At 45.6% G+C, this 22,034-nt stretch overlaps 1 long non-coding RNA gene and 3 other non-coding genes across 4 annotated transcripts; 3 read left to right on the forward strand and 1 right to left on the reverse strand.

Annotated features, from left to right (window-relative positions):
* Positions 1-106: 106 nt before the first annotated feature.
* On the reverse strand, positions 107-7,249 carry LOC141407308 (uncharacterized). Its single transcript, XR_012415968.1, has 2 exons — positions 7,036-7,249; positions 107-272 (listed from the first exon to the last, which is right to left on the reverse strand). It is a non-coding gene; the product is annotated as an uncharacterized lncRNA (long non-coding RNA).
* Positions 341-414, forward strand: TRNAN-GUU (transfer RNA asparagine (anticodon GUU)). The gene has a single exon. It is a non-coding gene; the product is annotated as a tRNA-Asn (tRNA).
* Positions 7,250-8,611: 1,362 nt separating the features above from the next.
* LOC123570614 (U1 spliceosomal RNA) lies at positions 8,612-8,775 on the forward strand. The gene has a single exon (XR_006694886.1). It is a non-coding gene; the product is annotated as a U1 spliceosomal RNA (small nuclear RNA).
* An 11,607-nt stretch (positions 8,776-20,382) lies between these two features.
* On the forward strand, positions 20,383-20,546 carry LOC123570616 (U1 spliceosomal RNA). The gene has a single exon (XR_006694891.1). It is a non-coding gene; the product is annotated as a U1 spliceosomal RNA (small nuclear RNA).
* The last annotated feature ends 1,488 nt before the right edge of the window (positions 20,547-22,034 follow it).

Here is a 22,034-nt window from a genome sequence, read left to right on the forward strand (position 1 = left end):
GGTGCAGAGAACGGGAAGAGCCATTCCGGGAGCCCACTGGGCGTTCAGCTTGCCTTGGGGCCCCCAGGCTGCTCGGGCCCGGGTCGCGGACCTGGGAGTTTCCGGGGGCTTCTGAAGCAGGCGAAGGGCAGGGCGGGCGAAAGCCATTCGGCTGTCCTTCTGGCTCCAGAATGTCCCGCGCAGGTGTCCAGCGAGACCAGCGCGATTCACTGCTCTGATCGCTTGGGTTTTCCAAGGCCTTGCTCTATCGTCTTGCCAGGCGGGCCCTGAGGCTGGAAGGGATAGGGGCAGTTTGTTAAAGGTGTCCTTCCCATAATGCACAGTAGAATAAGCAGTTCCTGTCTCTGTGGCGCAATCGGATAGCGCGTTCGGCTGTTAACCGAAAGGTTGGTGGTTCGAGCCCACCCAGGGACGCTTGCTCCCGCTTTTAAAGCATTCGTGTATTATCGATCACTAGAGAATCTCCCCCGTTCGTGTATTATCGATCACTAGAGAATCTCCCCCGTTCGTGTATTATCCATCACTAGAGAATCTGCCCTTTTTCTTCCCGTAGTCCTAAATCCTAAAGGTTGGTGGTTCCAGGCCAGCCGGGAATGCCCACTGCAGGGAGGGTTTTATCTTCCCAGGATTCTAGGCACAGTTAACAGAGATCCCTGTCAAGGGCCACTCTCCGGACCCCCCACATCCCCGCCTCACAGATCCATTCAGACAGAGCATCTCCTGAAATGTCATGCTGTCTTGTGCCTGTGTATAAGAAACAGAGACCAAACGAGTCACTTTTGGTGCCAATAAAATCCTCATGCTGCCCCTTATAGGCTTGGATGGGTTATATGCCAGCCTCAATTTTTTCATTTTTAATAGGAGGCCTAGAGAGATGTCCTATCCCCTAGATGTGCTGGATTTACTGATTGCTCTATCAATGATATGGATAGAAAATGGAATCATTCATCATCATAATAATCCTCTCCATCATTTTTGAAAACAGCATTTCTTATCTGTCAGTTTGTGCATGATTTATTTAACCCTTTCCAAAATGTGTTTGAAATGAAGTTGGCTTCATGGTTTTAGGATTTCAGAGAATCCTGAAATCGTCATTCTTGCACCACACATACCTTTGACCACAGATAGTTCTATAGTAGCGTAGAGAACTGGATGTGCCACTGCTATATTACAGGCTTTTTAATGTTTACTTTTAGTTTTTGTGACAGGGTCTCATTCTGTCTCTCAGGCTGGAGTGCAGTGGCCCGATCGCGTCTCACTGTAGTCTTGACTTCTCAGGCTCAAGCGATCCTCCCATCTCTCAGCCTTCCCAGTAGCTGGCACTACAGGCGTGGGCCATTATGCCCTGCTAATTTTCATATGTTTTGTAGAGAAGGGGTTTCACCATGTTGCGCAGGCTGGTCTCCAAACTCCTGGGCTCAAGCAGCTCCGCGGCCTTGCAAAGTGCCAGGATTTACAGGCACGAGCAACTGCAACAGGTCTTATGTAATGCCTCTAACTTCAGCACTTTCAGCAAATTTATCTTCTGCGGGAGAGGTACCAATTCATATTCCAATTTACTTCTCAACTCTAATACTGTCTCTTTCTTCATTTACTCGCTGGCACAACAAACTTTCTCCCCCTTCCCCCACATTTTTTAGACTAGGTCTCACTCTGTCACCCAGGATGGAGGACAGTGGTGTGATGTCAGTTCACTGCAGCCTCCACCCCCTGGGCTCTAGTGATCCTCTCACCTCAGCCGCCAGAGTAGCTGGATCTACAGACGTGCACCACCACATTCAGCTTTTTTTTTTTTTTTTTTTTTTGTAGAGATAGGGCCTTGCTGTGTTGCCCAGGTTGGTCTCCAACTCCGGAGCTCAAGAGATCTATTTGCCTCAGTCTCCCACATTGCTGGGATTTCAGGTGTGAGCCACTGTGCTGGCCATGAGCCCATGATATTCTAATAAGGGGACAGGTGCCTTCCTGGCTTAACTAAGGGGAGGGTACAACGGAAGGACATGGTGGACATTACACATAGATATTCTGTTGCATATGATGGACAGCGAAACGTCTAAGACATTTTCTTTTCTTTTCTTTTTTGAGACAAGGTCTTTCTCTGTTGCCCAGGCTGCAGTGCAGTGGCACAATCACAGTTCACTGCAGCCTGAACCTCCTGGGCTCCTGCGATCCTCCCACCTTAGCCTTCCAAGTAGCTGAGACTACAGGTATGCACCATCATATGTGGCTATTAAGAAAAATAATAATTCTGTAGAAATGTGGTCTCACTAAATTGCCTAGGCTGGTCTCCAACTCCTGAGCTCAAGTGATCCTCCTGCTTCGGCCTCCCAAAGTGCTGTGCTGAGATTACTGGCAGGAGCCACCATGGTCGGCCCTGTTTCTTTTTAAAATTTATTTATTTTGAGTCAATATTTTATTTTCTTTGGAAAGATAAAGGGAACAAGGTTTTTCCAGAAACAGGCGTATGGTATGGGCCCAATGATACTCTGATCCACCCCTTAAATTCAATTACCCTTTTTAAAGTAGTTCATAAGCTGACTTGTTGGAATTCAGACAAAATGATAGCATGGGGAAAGCAGTGTATTGAAAACCATTGACTACGATTGTGCAAAAGGTTTATTCTTGCTGTACCGTCTGTTCTGGCCCAAACGTAATCCTGGAAAACCCCTTCACATGTCACAGGGACATTGTACCTTTAGGACTCTTCGAGACATAGCAGTTAGACTTTACCCAGCTGTCTCCATCTCAGGATCACAGATTCCTTCTGGTGGTAATTTGCATATGCTCTCACTGGGGTAAATCATTTCCATGCCGATGAGCCACAGCCCAAGCAGCAGGCAGGCTGTGATGAGAAAAAAATCATTCCTCATGGGGAGTGCCATCTGATCTCCATAGCAACCGAGGAACACACTGTATCAGGCAGGTAGTTGGATCCATTTGCAACGTTTGGCCTATGTCCCAACATTTCCATTGTGCCTATCACCCCTAATCCTCTGGACTGGTGCAACTCAATAATGATACAATAAAAACCCAATCAACAAAACTAACAGAAGTTTTTAACCTTCCCTGGCCAAAGATCCCCCACTGTTTCTGGAAAACTTTCACTCTCTACCTTCGAAATTAGAAGAGGAAGACCCATGCAGTGGTTAGATGAAGGGGCTTATGAACCTGTACTGTACTTCTTAAAGGTAACATTCTCTGTCATTGCTAAGGTCTCACAAGACTCCTTACCAAGAGCTCCGAATTAATAAAGGATGCCTTTCATAATGAGCTGCTGGGAGATGAAAATATCAAAAATTGTGGCCTATAATCTGGAGATGTTGTTTACTGGAAACATCAAATAAAATATTCCCTCCAAGCCCACTGGAGGGCACCAAATATATATTATTAATATTAATGTTTTCCTTTCTTTCTTTCCTTCCTTCTTTCCTTCCTTCCTTCCTTCCTTCCTTCCTTCCTTCCTTCCTTCCTTCCTTCCTTCCCTCCCTCCCTCCCTCCCTCCCTCCCTCCCTCTCTCTCTCTTTCTCTCTCTTTCTTTCTTTCTTTCTTTTTTTCCTTCTTTCTTTCTTTTTCTTTCTTTATCTTTCTTTTTGAGATGGGGTCTCCCTCTGTTGCCCAGGCCTGAATACAGTGGGGCAATTATGACTCACTGTAGCCTTTCACTCCTGGGGTCAAGCCATCTTCCTTCCTGAGTCTCCCAAGTAGCTGGGACCAGAGGTGTGGGCCACGGCACCTGGCTCACATCAGGTATTATTGCCCAATCTCTGTGGCAGTAAACATAAGGGCGTTGACACACAGATTCATGTTTCTCGTGTCTGAAAGGCAGCTCTCCAGAGTGGACATCTGTCAGTGGAGGTTTTCACTTAAAGGTGACTTGCAATATCCCTGACCAAGATGTCAAGTAGCTGACATCTGTTGTAGCCCACTTCCACCCAAGATACTGGGCTGTATAACCAGTTATTCACAATTCCAGTGCTTACTGCAACTGAAAGGGTTGGTCTCTTTTTCTGTTGACTGGAATATGTACACCGTTAGGGCTCCTTTAAATTGTAGGGGTCCTCTCTTGGTGGTTTTGGTGAAATCACACTATATGCATATTCTCTAAAGATATGACACACTAGTCCTATTGCGTGTATGTGTATGTATATATACTTACACACATAGCAAAATGCCTGTGATCAGATTGTTGTTTTACTGTCCCTAATTAATTTGATTACAGCAGGGAGGGATAATTTTCTGATCAGAATCTCACAAACCATTGCCACTGTGGGAAATTTGACAAGGTGCTGGGTTTGCCACCTTAAACTAGCAACCACTTTTGGCCATAATGACCATTGGTACATCCTGTGCTAAATTTCACCAGTACTCCCCTTGATTGCACTCATGATGCAACTCGGGATCACAGCAAGCAAAACCTGTTTATCAAATCCGTCTGACTCTTCCTAACCTTCCGGCCCCACGTCCAGTTTAAATCATCATAATTGTACTGTCAAAATAACTGCCTGTAATCCCAGCACTTTGGGAGGTCGAGGCAGGAGGATCACTTGAGCCCAGAAGTTTGAGACTAGCTTCCTGGGCAAAATGGTGAAACAATGTCTCTACAAAATATACAAAAATTAGCCGGGCATGGTGGCACCCAACTGTAGTCCCAGTTACTCAGGAGTATGAGGTGAGAGGATGACTAGAGCCCAGGAGTTCGAGCCTGCAGTGAATCCTGATGACACTACTGCACTCCAGACTGGGCAAAAGAGTGAGACCCTGTCTCAGAAAGTAAATTAATAAGCTGGGTGTGGTGGTGTGTGCCTGTAACTCCAGCACTTGGGAAGCTGAGGTAGAATGATTCATTGAGCCCTGAAGGTCAAGAGGTCAAGACTGTACTGGGCTGTGATGTTGCCACAGCACTCCAGCCTGGGCAACAGTGAGACCCCAGCTGCAAGGAAAAAAAAAAAAAAAAAAAAATCGGAGACATCAACCAAACAAAAAATTGCTTCCTCACTCTGAAATGACAGTGGTGAACACCATGATGCTATTGGAAAGCTAAGACAAAAACACTCCCTCCTGCTATCAGGATGCAACCTGCCCTCTTGCTCTAACATGTGTGACCCATGGTTTAAATGCTGAAAGCTGATGTAGACAAATTATACTACACTTACCTGTTCTGACCAGCATTTATTTTGTCTCTGGAGGAGATCACCATCCATGGCCCTTAAATATCTAAAGACATGGAATGATGAAGTGCAATGTCTTTTAGGATATTTGGTCATGCCTATACATATATACCTCTGAAGAAACCCAACACTGCATGAGTGGGGAGGCCAAGGCGGGTGGATCACCTGAGGTCAGGGGTATGAGACCAGCCTGGCCAACATTGTGAAACCCTGTCTCTACTAAAAATGTAAAAATTAGCTGGGTATGGTGGTGTTCACATGTACTCCCAGCTACTCAGGAGGCTGAGGTAGGAGGATCACTTGAACCTGGGAGGTAGAGGTTGCAGTGAGCCAAAGTCATGCTGCTGCACGTCAACTTAGGAGACAGAGAGAGGCTCCATCTCAAAAAAAAAAAAAAAAAAATATTGGAAGAGTATCCTCAAACTTTTCACTAGGCATGTCCACTGCCTGGCCATTAAGAAGATAGCTCCAAACATTTTTGGGGGAGCACAGACCTTTTACTTTGATGGGATGTTGCCTCCCATGGTTAGAAATCCTTCTTTTACCTTAGGTAACATTGCTGATAAAAATTGAACATGGTGGCTCTGGCCTATAATCCTAGTGATTCAGAGGCTGAGGTGGAAGGATCACTTAAACCCAGGAGTTCCAGGCTGCAGTGAGCTATGATGGTGACACTACACTCCAGCCTGGGTGACAGAGTCACTCCTTCTCTCTGAAAGAAAAATAAAGAGTCCAGGCGTGGTGGCCTATGCTTGTAATCCCAGCACTTTGAGAGGCTCGGGTGGGAGGATTGCTTGAGCTCAGGAATCTGGGACCATCCTGAGCAAGATAGCGAGACCCTGTCTTTCAGCAAACAAACCAAACAAACAAACAAACAAAAACAAAATTAGCCAGGCATAGTGGTGCATGTCTGTAGTCCCAGCTACTCGGGAGGCTGAGGTGGGAGGATTGCTTGAGCGAGGGAAGTGGAGGCTGGATTGAGCCAAGACTGCACCGCTGCACTCTAGCCTAGGCAACACAGCAAGACTGGTTTTAAAAAAAAAAAAAAAAAAAGAAAGACAAAAGAAAGAAACAAATATTGCCGATGAAACTGTAGCCTCTTTCACAGCTCAACACAAAGCTATTTATTCACTGGCTAAGGTTGTACTGGACAATCGCATCACTTTAGATGATACATATTTTCAAAGACAATCTTATCTTTATTTAAAAATGGGTGGAACCTGGGCGCGGTGGCTCATGCCTGTAATCCCAGCACTTTGGGAGGCCAAGGCGAGTGGGTCACCTGAGGCCAGGAGTCCGAGATCAGCCTGGTCAACACCTCTGAGTTCATCTCCGACCTGACCAATCAGAACTACCAACTCACTGGCCCCCAATCACCAAACTATCCTTAAAAACTCTGGTCCCAGAATGCTCAGGAAGACTGATTTGAGTAATGATAAAACTCTGGTCTCCCACACAGCCGGCTCTGGGTAAATGACTTTCTTTATTGCAATTCCCCTGTCTAGATAAATTGGTTCTGTCTAGGCAGCAGGCAACGTGAACCCATTGGGCAGTTATACTCCCCCAAAACCCACTACACACTTTATGATTCAGTTTATATGAAAGCAAAGGACAGGAAAAACTTGCCTGATAGATTTGAAGTCTGTGGAGTATTGTCAGAGTTTGGGGTTGTATTCTACAGATTAACAGTAATCTGTTAAGCACCTCAAATAAAATTTCCCCCAAATATATATATGTGTGTGTATATATATGTCCGGAGCTGCGCGCCCCGGCCATAGCAAATAATAATTAATGATTAAACGCCCGAGCTCTATTCCTTTCCACCTTCTACCTCCTCCCTAGATTTGTTGTTTCTCTTTTGTATCAATACCTCATAATAGATGGCGCTCTTCCTGCTTCTTCTTCACTTGTTTTTCCCCCGCGGCTGCGAAAATTGTTACTTTGTAGCACAGGCACCATTCCGTGCCGGGAAAATTACCAACTGACAGCGCAGGTGCAACATGACGTTGGACCAGAGAAACCAATACCTACTTGGTCACGCCCTCTGCGATGAGATCATCTCCGCCTCTGGCCCAACCCCTTCCCCTCCAAGTGTATATAAGGCACTGCATTACCGGCATTAAAGGAGACTTGATCAGAGCACTGTCTTGTCTCCGTTTCTCGTGTCTCTTGTCCCCCAAATTCCCACTCCCTCCTCCAGGGCCTGCTTCGACGATCCCGCGGGCCGGGATATATATATATATATATATTTTCCCCCCAAATTTGGACCACTTTGTTTCTGTCTTTGCAGAGCATAAAGTGCTAACATGAGGTAAGCACTAAGGTCTAGAGAAGGCTGTGGAAGAGATGACACACTCCAGCACCATGCCTGAGTCCAGTGTGCTCTGCTGGCAGCATATTTGTACATTGCTGTATTTGAAAAAACCCTACACGATTCATGAAATTGGACCACCGTCTTTATAACAGTGCTAGTGGTAAAACAAGTAAGGATGGCTGGTTTGCAGTCATCTGAGCAGCCTCTCTGGTTTCATAGATCTGGTTTCTCTCTGATATTGAACGACTTGTAATTTCAAGTAGAATGCTACATCACAAGGATAACGATGTGAAGAGAACCAGTTTCCTGTGTAATCCTACATGTTTTAGTCTGCGCATTACAAGCCATTATTTGAAGAAGGGTGGACAGGTTCCAGCTGTCTGCCAAAGAGGTCCTCGGCAACACAGTCTTAAGAACCGGCTTCTGGGCGGGCGTGATGGCTCAGGCCTGTAATCCCAGCACTTTGGGAGGCTGAGGCCAGCGGATTACCTCAGGTCAGGAGTGCGAGATCAGCCTGGCCATCAAGGTGAAACCCGGTCTCTACTAAAAATACAAAAATTAGCCGGGCTTGGTGGCATGCGCCTGAAATCCCGGCTACGCGGAAGCCTTCGGCAGGAGAATCGCTTCAACCCGGGAGGCGGAGGTTGCAGGGAGCCGAGATCATACGACTGCATTCCAGCCTGGGCGACAGAGCGAGACTCGGCGCCAAACCAAAAACAAAAAAACTACAACAGAAACGCCCGCTTCTTTGGGGAAGACCAGGGACGGGGAAGGGAGGGAAAGGAGAGGCAGACGTCACTGTCCCCGCAGGCTGTGGCGGCAGGTTGTTCGGCTGAGCTGGCGCACGATGGGGCGGAAAAGCAGACGGGGACTGGGAACGCGCTGTCGGTGACATCACGGAGAGGGCGACTTCTATGTAGATGAGGCAGCGCAGGGGCTGCCGCTTCGCCACCGGCTGCTTCGTCACGAAGGAGTTCCCGTGCTGTAGGAGCGGGTTCAGGACCGCTAGTCGGACCTGAGAGTCCCAGCTGTGTGCCAGGGCCAGGAGAGCTCGAGGGTGCACGGGGCAAGTGACCGTGCGTGTAAAGGGTGAGGCGTGTGGAGCTGTGGCAGGGCGGAGGTACTGAAACTCATACTTACCTGGCAGGGGAGATACCATGATCACGAAGGTGGTTTTCCCAGGGCGAGGCTTATCCATTGCACTCCGGATGTGCTGACCCCTGCGATTTCCCCAAATGTGGGAAACTCGACTGCATAATTTGTGGTAGTGGGGGACTGCGTTCGCGCTTTCCCCTGCACTTTTCTAGTGGAAAAATAGACTTGACGCAAAGGGCTACTTTTTATTTATACGAGTTCGTGGTTTGGGTGGCGTGTTAAACGTTCTCTTCATAGTCGCAGTAATGGGTAACAGAAAGTACCGTGTTACCGTTCTTTCCGCCGCCGTGAGCTTGTTTAACACAAGCTAAGTGACCGCAGGGCTCTTCTCTTCCCTTTCTACGTGGGGCTGCGTTTTGCAGATTGCTTCATGGTCTCCAGTCTCTTGAGTTCTCACGCTCTGTGGAAACCTTCGTGTTTTTTCGTGGTCCCCAGTCACCCTTCACACAGCCTCTGCTTCTAACCGCAGCCCCCACAGGAGTTTGTGGGATTTCTGTGCTAGCGGGGAACGTGTTCTCACCTCATAGAGCCAGGTAGAAACTCTACGCAGTCGGGTGCTGTTCTCTGGGATGAAAGCAGGGCCTTTGGTGCTGTTCTCTGGGATGAAGGCAGTGTTCCCGTTCGGTTGTAGACACAACAGGCTTGCTTTCTGTAGGGGAACGGGAGGGCTCTCCCGGAGCCCAGGTGCCCTTGCTCACGTTCACCGAGGCCTGCAGGTCGGAACCGCAGTCTCACCTGTAGGCAGAAAGGGCTGCGATCTACCCCAGCTACCCGAACTACCCAGCAATAAAATGGGACACATTGCGGAAAGATGAGATAGCGTGGATAATCTCAAAAACATTATGGCGAGTGACGAAAAGAGCATTCTGTGAGGCGCCATCAAAGTGAATTTCTGGAACAGGCAAAACTAACCTGTATAGTGACAGAAACTACATCATTGATTGCTGGGGTCAGGCAGAGGGCGGGACTGACTGCAAAGGGCACGAGAGGACCTTTTAGAGTAATAGACACGTCACCAAACTTGAAATGGATGCGTTGTACCATAGTCAACTCACACCTTACTAAACTGGTTGTAAAATTGCATAAGAAAACCACTCCAAATCTTAATGTCTTCTACTTAATTTAGTGTATGTTTACCCTTAGAGGATTCCTTTAGAAAAATGTCTCTCTAAATGTGATTGGGAGTTCAGGAATTCCTTCATTTGTGTTTCCGTCTCTTTGTCTGCAGTTAAGTTCATGCACTATTAAATGGGATATTTGTAAAATAAAAATAGAGTCTAAGCTAAATTTTGTAAAAGCATACATATATGCATCTTTATTATTTTATTATTTTTTCAGGTATATATATCCTTATTATTTTTTCTTCTTTTTCTTTTTGGGGGCCTGGGGGGGGGATAGTCTAGCTAAAATATACATTCCTGTCTCTGTAGACATACCACAAGACCTTTACTCCAGTGTTGTCCAAACGTTATGAGAAATTATTTTTGAACTAAAGGTGATCAAAAATTTTACATATGTTTACATCTTCTCTACTGTTAGTATGATCTATGCTTAGCATGTATAATTTTTTTTAAAGACAATAGCTTAACAGTAATTTGGAAGAAAAATATGTACCTATGTTAAGAGTAGTTAATTCCAGCAGTTTGAATGTGGATGACCAGTTATCCTCCCCTTTATGAATTTTTTAAATTTTTAAATGGAAAATCCTCAATGATCTGGAAGTGAAAGAACAGATTAGATTTGGAAGGGGTGTGGGGCAGGTGAGAGGAAAATGTAAAGAGAAGGACAAACCCAGTTCTGGCAGGACCGTGTTTAAGTTGAAGGTTTCTGGGGAGCAGTTGTTGGGATAAGAAGAATATGGGGGAGGCAGGAAAATCATGAAAATATTTAGGACAGTGCATTGCCTGTCTTATTCCTCCTCCTTTTGTGTTTTTTCAAAAGAAATACACAGACTTACGTTTCTTTTCAAGCTTGCTTACCATTTGTGTTTCTCTTTTATTAGTGTAACTGCCCGGTAGGTTTATCTTGCTGGTTGCCCAGAAAAGCCAATGGAGCTGAGAACAGCAGGCTTTCTACAACGGAGAAAGAATTTAATAAAAGCAGAGGCAGCTGAGGGACCAGGACAGGGGTTTATTATTACTCAAATCTGCCAAAATTCAAAGACTAGGGTTTTTTGTTTGTTTGTTTGTTTTTTAGGGATAGTCTGGCAGGCAGGGGGCTAGGGAATGGGCAAAGCTGATTGGTTGGGTTGGGGGATGAAATCACAGTGTCAGAGCTTGTTTACTGCACTAAGTCAGTCCCTGGGTGAGGGCCACAGGACCAGATGAGCCAGTTTACTGGTCTGGGTGTGCCAGCGAGTCCATCATAAGGCAGGGTCTGAAAAATATCTTGAACACCAATCTAAAGTTTAACGCTAACAATGTTATATATAGGCACAGTTGGGGAGCTTAGGAATCATGTGGCTGCTGGCTGCATGGCTCCTGAGCCATAATTTCCAATCTCGTGCCTAATTTGTTAGCTTTGCTAAGGAGTTCTGATCCCCAAGATAGGAAGGAGTTTGTCTGGGGAAGGGGTAATCAGCTTTGTTTCAGACTTAGACTTGGAACTAAACTCCTCTTAGTTAGCCTGGCCTATGCCCAGGAATGGACAAGGGCAGCTCAGAGGTTAGAAGTAAGATGCAGTCAGTTAGGTCAGATTTCTTTCACAGTCATAGTTTTCCCATGTCAGGTTTTTCTCACTGTCATAATTTTTGCAAGAGTGATTTTGTTAGGAGCAGTATAAATGCAGTGGTTCTGAGAACGTCTTCTGGAGCCAGGCTGCCTTCACTTCAAATCCTCCTTTGCTGGCTGAGTGACCCTAGGCAGGTCACTTAACATCTTTGTGCATCTCAGTTATCTCATATGGAAGATGAAAGTGATGGTGTGACTTCGGCCTGAGGTAAGGACTAAATGAGTAAACATATGCACTCATCAACTGTGTGTGACATGTGGCACTTTGTGATTCAGGCACAGTTGATGATGTGCATATGTTACTCATATGCGTGTTAGCTCTTGTATTTTGCCTGCAACACTGCACAAAGAGCAGATGTGATGAAAACCGGTTGTACTGAAGTTACAGCAGTGATACTTTCCAGTGACCCTGCACCCTCCCAGGGAGACTTCAGCAATCCTCTCACCAGCAGTAACCTCCTGAGCTGGGAGGTTCTAGGAAGGCCCCTCAATCTCCAGCAGGTTTGACCTTCAAGGAGCTTCAGGGAAGGAGCTAGAGAAGTATTTCTATCTGGGAGGAACTGGGAGTTTATTAGCTCATCCGTACAGCTCACCCAAAGGGGAATAAAGATTCAATTTCTGGCTTCAAATCTGCCACAATAAAATTCTTATAGTTTTGACCGAGTGCAGTGGCTCACGCCTGTAATCCCGGCAGTTTGGGAGGCTGAGCGGGTGGATCACCTGAGGTCAGGAGTTCGAGACCAGCCTGGCCAACGTGCTGAAACCCGATCTCTACTAAAAATACAAAAAGTAACCAGGCGTGGTGGCGGGCGCCTGTAATCCCAGCACCTCCGGAGGCTGAGGCAGGAGAATCGCTTGAACCCAGGAGGCGGACGTTGCAGTGAGCTGAGATCACGTCATTGCACTCCAGCCTAGATGACAGCACAAGACCCTGTCAAAAAATATATATATATATTTTATAGTTTTATAGTGGAAGACATTTCTACATGTAGGGGAGGAAAGATGACTTTTCCTCACCCAGCCTAGGTTCACTGCTGAGACCCTTATAGCAAAAGAAACTAACAAGGGAAGAGCATGTGTATTTATTTAATGTAAGTTTTACATGACAGGAGCGCCTTTCAAAGGAAATGAAAGCCCATGGAAACAGCTAAACCTCAGTTTTGTTTTTTTTTTAACAGTCAGTTTATTGAAGAATGGATAGTCATGGAGACGTATCATTAAGACCATAATAGTATGACCTAACAGTAACAAACTGAGGAAAACGTAGCCAGGCCTCTGTGTTCAGGCTCTTGTGTGTGTCCCTGTGTCTTCAGAATCGAGGATGCACCTTTCCTCTGGGTACAGCGAGGGCACCTCTCACATAAGTGTCTTATAATCGACTTCAGAGAAGAAGGGCGGCAGGTGGTGGGGTGACAATGACCTTCCTGCTTCTGTTGTTTACTCAAATTCCTTTAGCATAAAATATTCAATACCCCAAGATGTTATATTTTGGAGTAGCATGTCCTGAGCCCCGTCATGCACATGCAACAAAACCCAGAATCTTTGAAGAGTGATGACTTCAAAATATTTAAATTCAAAATACAAATGATGACCAAGTAGGGTGGCTCATGCCTGTAGTCCCAGCAGGGAGGTGCAGGGAGGCCCAGGCAGGTGGATCGCTTGAGTTCTGGAGTTCGAGAGCTGCCTGGCCAATATGGCGAAACCCCATCTCCACTAAAAATACAAAAATTAGCCCAGCATGTGGTGCATACCTGTTGTTCCAGCTACTTTCAAGGGGTGGGGAATGAGTGGGCTGAGGATCAACTGAAACAATATCATATTTACAAATTATTTTTTTCCTATAAGGCTAGTCAAGAGAAGCAGTGGTCTTATGTAACAGGTCTTATGCAATAGGTCTTATGTAATGCCTTTAACTTCAGCACTTTCAGCAAATTTATCTTCTGCGGGAGAGATACCAATTCATATTCCAATTTATTTCTCAACTCTAATACTGTCCCTTTCTTCATTTACTTGCTGGCACAACAAACTTTCTCCCCCTTCCCCCACATTTCTTAGACTAGGTCTCACTCTGTCACCCAGGATGAAGGACAGTGGTGTGATGTTAGTTCACTGCAGCCTCCACCCCCTGGGCTCTAGTGATCCTCCCACCTCAGCCGCCAGAGTAGCTGGATCTACAGACGTGCACCACCACATTCAGCTTTTTTTTTTTTTTTTTTTTTTTTTTTTGTAGAGATAGGGCCTTGCTATGTTGCCCAGGTTGGTCTCCAACCCCGGAGCTCAAGAGATCTATTTGCCTCAGTCTCCCACATTGCTGGGATTTCAGGTGTGAGCCACTGTGCTGGCCATGAGCCCATGATATTCTAATAAGGGGACAGGTGCCTTCCTGGCTTAACTAAGGGGAGGGTACAACGGAAGGACATGGTGGACATTACACATAGATATTCTGTTGCACAGGATGGACAGCGAAACTTCTAAGATATTTTCTTTTCTTTTCTTTTTTGAGTCAAGGTCTTTCTCTGTTGCCCAGGCTGCAGTGCAGTGGCACAATCACAGTTCACTGCAGCCTGAACTTCCTGGGCTCCTGCGATCCTCCCACCTTAGCCTTCCAAGTAGCTGAGACTACAGGTATGCACCATCATATGTGGCTATTAAGAAAAATAATAATTCTGTAGAAATGTGGTCTCACTAAATTGCCTAGGCTGGTCTCCAACTCCTGAACTCAAGTGATCCTCCTGCTTCGGCCTCCCAAAGTGCTGTGCTTAGATTACTGGCATGAGCCACCATGGTCGGCCCTGTTTCTTTTTAAAATTTATTTATTTTGAGTCAATATTTTATTTTCTCTGGAAAGATAAAGGGAACAAGGTTTTTTCTAGAAACAGGCATATGGTATGGACCCAATGATACCCTGATCCACTCCTTAGGCTTCAATTACCCTTTTTAAAGTAGTTCATAAGCTGACTTGTTGGAATTCAGACAAAATGATAGCATGAGGAAAGCAGTGTATTGAAAACCATTGACTACGATTGTGCAAAAGGTTTATTCTTGCTGTACCGTCTGTTCTGGCCCAAACGTAATCCTGGACAACCCCTTCACGTGTCACAGGGACTTTGTACCTTTAGGACCCTTCGAGACATAGCAGTTAGACTTTACCCAGCTGTCTGCATCTTAGGGTCACAGATACCTTCTGGTGGTAATTTGTATATGCTCTCACTGGGGTGAAGCTTTTCCATGCCGATGAGCCACAGCCCAAGTAGCAGGTAGACTGTGATTAGAAAAAAATCATTCCTCATGGGGAGTGCCATCTGATCTCCATAGCAACCGAGGAACACACTGTATCAGGCAGGTAGTTGGATCCATTTGCAACGTTTGGCCTATGTCCCAACATTTCCATTGTGCCTATCACCCCTAGTCCTCTGGACTGGTGCAACCCAATAATGATACAATAAAAACCCAATCAACAAAACTAACAGAAGTTTTTAACCTTCCCTGGCCAAAGATCCCCCACTGTTTCTGGAAAACTTTCACTCTCTACCTTCGAAATTAGAAGAGGAAGACCCATGCAGTGGTTAGATGAAGGGGCTTATGAACCTGTACTGTACTTCTTAAAGGTAACATCCTCCATCATTGCTAAGGTCTCACAAGACTTCTTACCAAGAGCTCCAAATTAATACAGGATGCCTTTCATAATGAGCTGCTGGGAAATGAAAATATCACAAATTGTGGCCTATAATCTGGAGATGTTGTTTACTGGAAACATCAAATAAAATATTCCCTCCAAGCCCACTAGAGGGCACCAAACATATATTATTAATATTAATGTTTTCCTTTCTTTCTTTCCTTCCCTCCCTCCCTCCCTTCTTTCTTTCTCTCCTTCCTTCCTTCCTTCCTTCCTTCCTTCCTTCCTTCCTTCCTTCCTTCCTTCCTTCCTTCCTTCCTTCCTTCCTTCCTTCCTTCCTTCCTTCCTTCCTTCCTTCCTTCCTTCCTTCCTTCCTTCCTTCCTTCCTCTCTCTCTTTCTTTCTCTCTTTTTGATGCGGTCTCCCTCTGTTGCCCAGGCAAGAATGCAGTGGTGCAATTATGACTCACTGTAGCCTTTCACTCCTGGGGTCAAGCCATCTTCCTTCCTGAGTCTCCCAAGTAGCTGGGACCAGAGGTGTGGGCCACAGCACCTGGCTCACATCAGGTATTATTGCCCAATCTCTGTGGCAGTAAACATAAGGGCGTTGACACACAGATTCATGTTTCTCATATCCCTACCAGAGTGGACATCTGTCAGTGGAGGTTTTCACTTAAAGGTGACTTGCAATATCCCTGACCAAGACGGCAAGTCGCTGACATCTGTTGTAGCCCACTTCCACCCAAGATACTGGGCTGTATAACCAGTTATTCACAATTCCAGTGCTAACTGCAACTGAAAGGGTTGGTCGCTTTTTCTGTTGACTGGAATATGTACACTGTTAGGGCTCCTTTAAGTTGTAGGGGTCCTCTCTTGGTGGTTTTGGTAAAATCATCCTATATGCATATTCTCTAAAGATATGACACACTAGTCCTATTGCGTGTATGTGTATATATATATACCTACACACATAGCAAAATGCCTGTGATCAGATTGTTGTTTTATGTCCCTAATTAATTTGATTACAGCAGGGAGGGATAATTCTCTGATCAGAATCTCACAAACCATTGCCACTGTGAGAAGTTTGACAAGGTGCTGGGTTTGCCACCTTAAACTCCCAACCACTTTTGACCATAATGACCCATTGGTACAACCTGTGCTAAATTTCACCAGTATTCCCCGATTGCACTCACGATGCAACTCGGGATCACATCACGCAAAACCTGTTTATCGAATCTGTCTGACTCTTCCTAACCTTCCGGCCCCATGTCTCAGTTTAAACCATCATAACTGTACTGTCAGAATAACTGCCTGTAATCCCAGCACTTTGGGAGGTCAAGGCAGGAGGATCACTTGAGCCCGGAAGTTTGAGACTAGCTTCCTGGGCAAAATGGTGAAACAATGTCTCTACAAAATATATAAAAATTAGCCGGGCATAGTGGCACCCAATAATAGTCCCAGTTACTCAGGAGTATGAGGTGAGAGGATGACTAGAGCCCAGGAGTTCAAGCCTGCAGTGAATCCTGATGACACCACTGCACTCCAGACTGGGCAAAAGAGTGAGACCGTGTCTCAGAAAGTAAATAAATAAGCTGGGTGTGGTGGTGTGTGCCTGTAACTCCAGCACTTGGGAAGCTGAGGTAGAATGATTCATGGAGCCCTGAAGGTCAAGAGGTCAAGACTGTACTGGGCTGTGATGTTGCCACAGCACTCCAGCCTGGGCAACAGTGAGACCCCAGCTGCAAGGGAAAAAAAAAAAAAAAAAAAAAAAAAAAAAAAAAAATCGGAGACAACATCAACCAAGCAAAAAATTGCTGCCTCACTCTGAAATGACAGTGGTGAACACCATGATGCTATTGGAAAGCTAAGACAAAAACACTCCCTCCTGCTATCAGGATGCAACCTGCCCTCTTGCTCTAACATGTGTGACCTATGGTTTAAATGCTGAAAGCTGATGTACCCAAATTATACTACACTTACCTGTTCTGACCAGCATTTATTTTGTCTCTGGAGGAGATCACCATCCATGGCCCTTAAATGTCTAAAGACATGGAATGATGAAATGCAATGTCTTTTAGGATATATGGTCACCCCTATACATATATACCTCTGAAGAAACCCAACACTGCATGAGTGGCGAGGCTGAGGCGGGTGGATCACCTGAGGTCAGGGGTATGAGACCAGCCTGGCCAACATTGTGAAATCCCGTCTCTACTAAAAATACAAAAATGAGCTGGGTATGGTGGTGTTCACACGTACTCCCAGCTACTCAGGAGGCTGAGGTAGGAGAATCACTTGAACCTGGGGGGAAGAGGTTGCAGTGAGCCAAGGTTATGCTACTGCACTTCAGCCTAGAAAACAGAGAGAGGCTCCATCTCAAAAAAAAAAAAAAAAAAAAAAAAAAAATTGGAAGAGTATCCTCAAACTTTTCACTAGGCATGTCCACCACACTCTACTTTAGTAATAGTTGGAGATCCTATTTGGAGAAAACTTGCTAATTATCTGCCTGGCCATTAAGAAGATAGCTCCAAACATTTTTGGGGAGCACATTTTTGCTTTGATGGGATGTTACCTCCCATGGTTAGAAATCCTTCTTTTACCTTAGGTAACATTGCTGATAAAAATTGAACATGGTGGCTCTGGCCTATAATCCTAGTGATTCAGAGGCTGAGGTGGAAGGATCACTTAAACCCAGGAGTTCCAGTCTGCAGTGAGCTATGATGGTGACACTACACTCCAGCCTGGGTGACAGAGTCACTCCTTCTCTCTGAAAGAAAAATAGTCTAGGCGTGGTGGCCTATGCTTGTAATCCCAGCACTTTGAGAGGCTCGGGTGGGAGGATTGCTTGAGCTCAGGAATCTGGGACCATCCTGAGCAAGATAGCGAGACCCTGTCTTTCAACAACCAAACCAAACAAACAAACAAACAAAAACAAAATTAGCCAGGCATAGTGGTGCATGTCTGTAGTCCCAGCTACTTGGGAGGCTGAGGTGGGAGGATTGCTTGAGCGAGGGAAGTGGAGGCTGCAGTGAGCCAAGACTGCACCACTGCACTCTAGCCTAGACAACACAGCAAGACTGTGTCTTTAAAAAAAAAAAAAAGACAAAAGAAAGAAACAAATATTGCTGATGAAACTTAGCCTCTTTCACAGCTCAACAAAAAGCTATTTATTCACTGGCTAAGGTTGTACTAGATATTCGTATCACTTTAGATGATACATATTTTCAAAGACAATATTATCCTTATTTAAAAATGGGTGGAACCTGGGCGCGGTGGCTCACGCCTGTAATCCCAGCACTTTGGGAGGCCGAGGCCAGTGGGTCACCTGAGGTCAGGAGTCCGAGATCAGCCTGGCCAACTAAAATACAAAAATTAGCCGGGTCCAGTGGCATGTGCCTGTAGTCCCATCAAGTTGGGAGGCTGTGGCAGGAGAATCACTTGAACCCAGGAGTCAGAGGTTGCAGTGAGTGGAGATTGTGCCACTGCATTCCAGCCTGGGAGCCAGAGAAAGAGTCTGTCTCAAAAAAACAAAACAAAACAAAACAAAAACAATGGGTAGATATAGCAGCACTTACAAGAGTTCATAAAAGGAATGTACATTGTCAACTGATAGTGTGGAGAGAGCAGCCCCCTGCCCACCTGGTTGTGATCTCTGCACAACGCTTGCCCACACCTCCTCTTCCACTTAGTACAACACAGCCCAGAACACACAAGGGGAGAGCCGCAGCCACAGCAGCCTCCGCAGCCCGCTTTAGATGATAGATTTAGCTGATCAGGGAGGTGGGATGTGTGCTGGTTACAACGTCTTGTTGCGTATCCATATATAAATACTTTCCATGAAGTAGAACTTCATCTGGAAAAAAATAGAAGTCATTTGGCTACAAGAAATCATGAAAGAAGAACTGGGATGTGACGTTTTCCCTGATGTTTTTAGTTGGCTCCCTAATGGAATAGGAATAGGTTCCCTTACTATTCTGGCATACAGATCCTCTTTGTGATTCTCATTCTTGTGTGCATTATATGTGTTCTATTCAAATTACTAATGTTATATATTTCCTGTTTTACTTCTGAGAAAACTGATTTTATGGTTTCTGAAGACTAGAGATGATTAAACAAGTGACAGCTGTAGACTTAACTGAGGTCTCTCTCTCCTCTTTTCTTCTTTTTTTTGTTTTTCCTACTCTGTGACACCCTTTCAACTGGGCTTTTTGGCGCTCTTAACAATTCCTCAGTGAGGCGGCTCCTTTCCTCTCCTGCCCTCAGTGTGGGAAAGACCATCTGGGAATGAGCCTTCCTGGCAAAGAGGGACACCTTGCCTGAGCTTTTGATCATCAGTGCTTTCAAAAAGAAATATATATATATATAAAACATATATATATATCTTCTTTATATATATATTTATAATATATATTTATATATATATACACACATATTTTCCCCCCCCAAATTTGGACCACTTTGTTTCTGTCTTTGCAGAGCATAAAGCGCTAACACGAGGTAAGTGCTAAGGTCTAGAGAAGGCTGTGGAAGAGATGACAAACTCCAGCACCATGCCTGAATGTCCAGTGTGCTCTGCTGAGGCAGCATATTTGTACATTGCTGTATTTGAAAAAACCCTACAAGATTCATGAAATTGGACCACCATCTTTATAACAGTGCTAGTGATAAAACAAGTAAGGATGGTTGGTTTGCAGTCATCTGAGCAGCCTCTCTGGTTTCTCTCTGATATTGAACGACTTGTAATTTCAAGTAGAATGCTACATCACAAGGATAACGATGTGAAGAGAACCAGTTTCCTGTGCAATCCTACATGTTTTAGTCTGCGCATTACAAGCCATTATTTGAAGAAGGGTGGACAGGTTCCAGCCGGCTACGCGGAAGCCTGCGGCAGGGGAATCGCTTCAACCCGGGAGGCTGAGGTTGCAGGGAGCCGAGATCATGCGACTGCATTCCAGCCTGGGCGACAGAGCGAGACTCGGCGCCAAACCAAAAACAAAAAAACAACAGAAACGCCCGCTTCTTTGGGGAAGACCAGGGACGGGGAAGGGAGGGAAAGGAGAGGCAGACGTCACTGTCCACGCAGGCTGTGACAGCAGGTTGTTCGGCTGAGCTGGCGCACGATGGGGCGGAAAAGCAGACGGGGACCGGGAACGCGCTGTCGGTGACATCACGGAGAGGGCGACTTCTATGTAGATGAGGCAGCGCAGGGGCTGCCGCTTCGCCACCGGCTGCTTCGCCACGAAGGAGTTCCCGTGCTGTAGGAGCGAGCCCAGGACCACTGGTCGGACCTGAGAGTCCCAGCTGTGTGTCAGGGCTAGGAGGGCTTGAGGGTGCGCGGGGCAAGTGACCGTGTGTGTAAAGGGGGAGGCGTATGGAGCTGTGGCAGGGCGGAGGTACCGGAACTCATACTTACCTGGCAGGGGAGATACCATGATCACGAAGGTGGTTTTCCCAGGGCGAGGCTTATCCATTGCACTCCGGATGTGCTGACCCCTGCGATTTCCCCAAATGTGGGAAACTCGACTGCATAATTTGTGGTAGTGGGGGACTGCGTTCGCGCTTTCCCCTGAACTTTTGTAGTGAAAAAGTAGATTCCACGCAAAGGGCTGTTTTTGATTTCTACGGTTTCGTGGTTTGGGTGGCATGTTAAGCGTTCTCCTCACAATCACAGTGAGGGGAAACAGGAAGTATCGTATTACCATCCTCTCCGCTGCCGTGAGCTTGTTTAACACAAGTTAAGTGGCCGCAGGGCCCTTCTCTTCCGTTTCTACACGTGGGGCTGCTTTTTGCAGATTGTTTTATGGTCTCCAGTCTCTTGAGTTTTCACGCTCTGTGGAAACCTTCGTGTTTTTTCGTAGCCCCCAGTCACCCTTCACACAGCCTCTGCTTCTAACCGCAGCCCCCACAGGAGTTTGTGGGATTTCTGTGCTAGCGGGGAACGTGTTCTCACCTCATAGAGCCAGGTAGAAACTCTACGCAGTCGGGTTGCTGTTCTCTTGGATGAAAGCAGGGCCTTTGGTGCTGTTCTTTGTGATAAAAGCAGTGTCCCTGTTCGGTTGTAGACACAACACGCTTGCTTTCTGTAGGGGAACGGGAGGGCTCTCCCCGCGTCCAGGTGCCCTTGCTCATGTTCACGGAGGCCTGCAAATCAGAACCGCAGTCTCACCTGTGGGCAGAAAGGGCTGCAATCTACCCCAGCTACCCGAACTACCCAGCAATAAAATGGGACACATTACGGAAACATGAGAGGGCATGGATAATCTCAAAAACATTATGCCGAGTGACGAAAAGAGGGCATCCTGTGAGGCGCCATCAAGGTGAATTTCTAGAACAGGCAAAACTAACCTGTATAGTGACAGAAACTACATCATTGATTGCTGGGGTCAGGCAGAGGGCGGGACTGACTGCAAAGGGCACGAGAGGACCTTTTAGAGTAATAGACACGTCATCAAACTTGAAATGGATGCGTTGTACCATAGTCGATTCACACCTTAATCAACTTGGTTGTAAAAAGGAATAAGAAAACCACTCCAAATCTTAATGTCTTCTACTCAATTTAGTGTATGTTTACCCGTAGAGGATTCCTTTAGAAAAATGTCTCTCTAAATGTGATTGGGAGTTGAGGAATTCCTTCATTTCTGTTTCTGTCTCTTTGTCTGCAGTTAAATGGGATATTTGTAAAATAAAAATAGAGTCTAAGCACTATTAAATGGGATATTTGTAAAATAATAATAGAGTCTAAGCTAAATTTTGTAAAAGCATACATATATGCATCTTTATTATTTTATTATTTTTTCAGGTATCTATATCCTTATTATTTTTTCTTGTTTTTCTTTTTTGGGGCCTGGCGGGGATAGTCTAGCTAAAATATACATTCCTGTCTCTGTAGATATACCACAAGACCTTTACTCCAGTGTTGTCCAAACGTTATGAGAAATTAATTTTGAACTGAAGGTGCTCAAAAATTTTACATATGTTTACATCTTCTCTACTGTTAGTATGGTCTATGCTTAGCATGTATAATTTTTTTTTTTAAGACAATAGCTTAGCAGTGATT

The sequence above is a fragment of the Macaca fascicularis genome, chromosome 1, assembly GCF_037993035.2.
Source record: "Macaca fascicularis isolate 582-1 chromosome 1, T2T-MFA8v1.1".
Taxonomy (NCBI): Eukaryota; Metazoa; Chordata; class Mammalia; order Primates; family Cercopithecidae; genus Macaca; species Macaca fascicularis.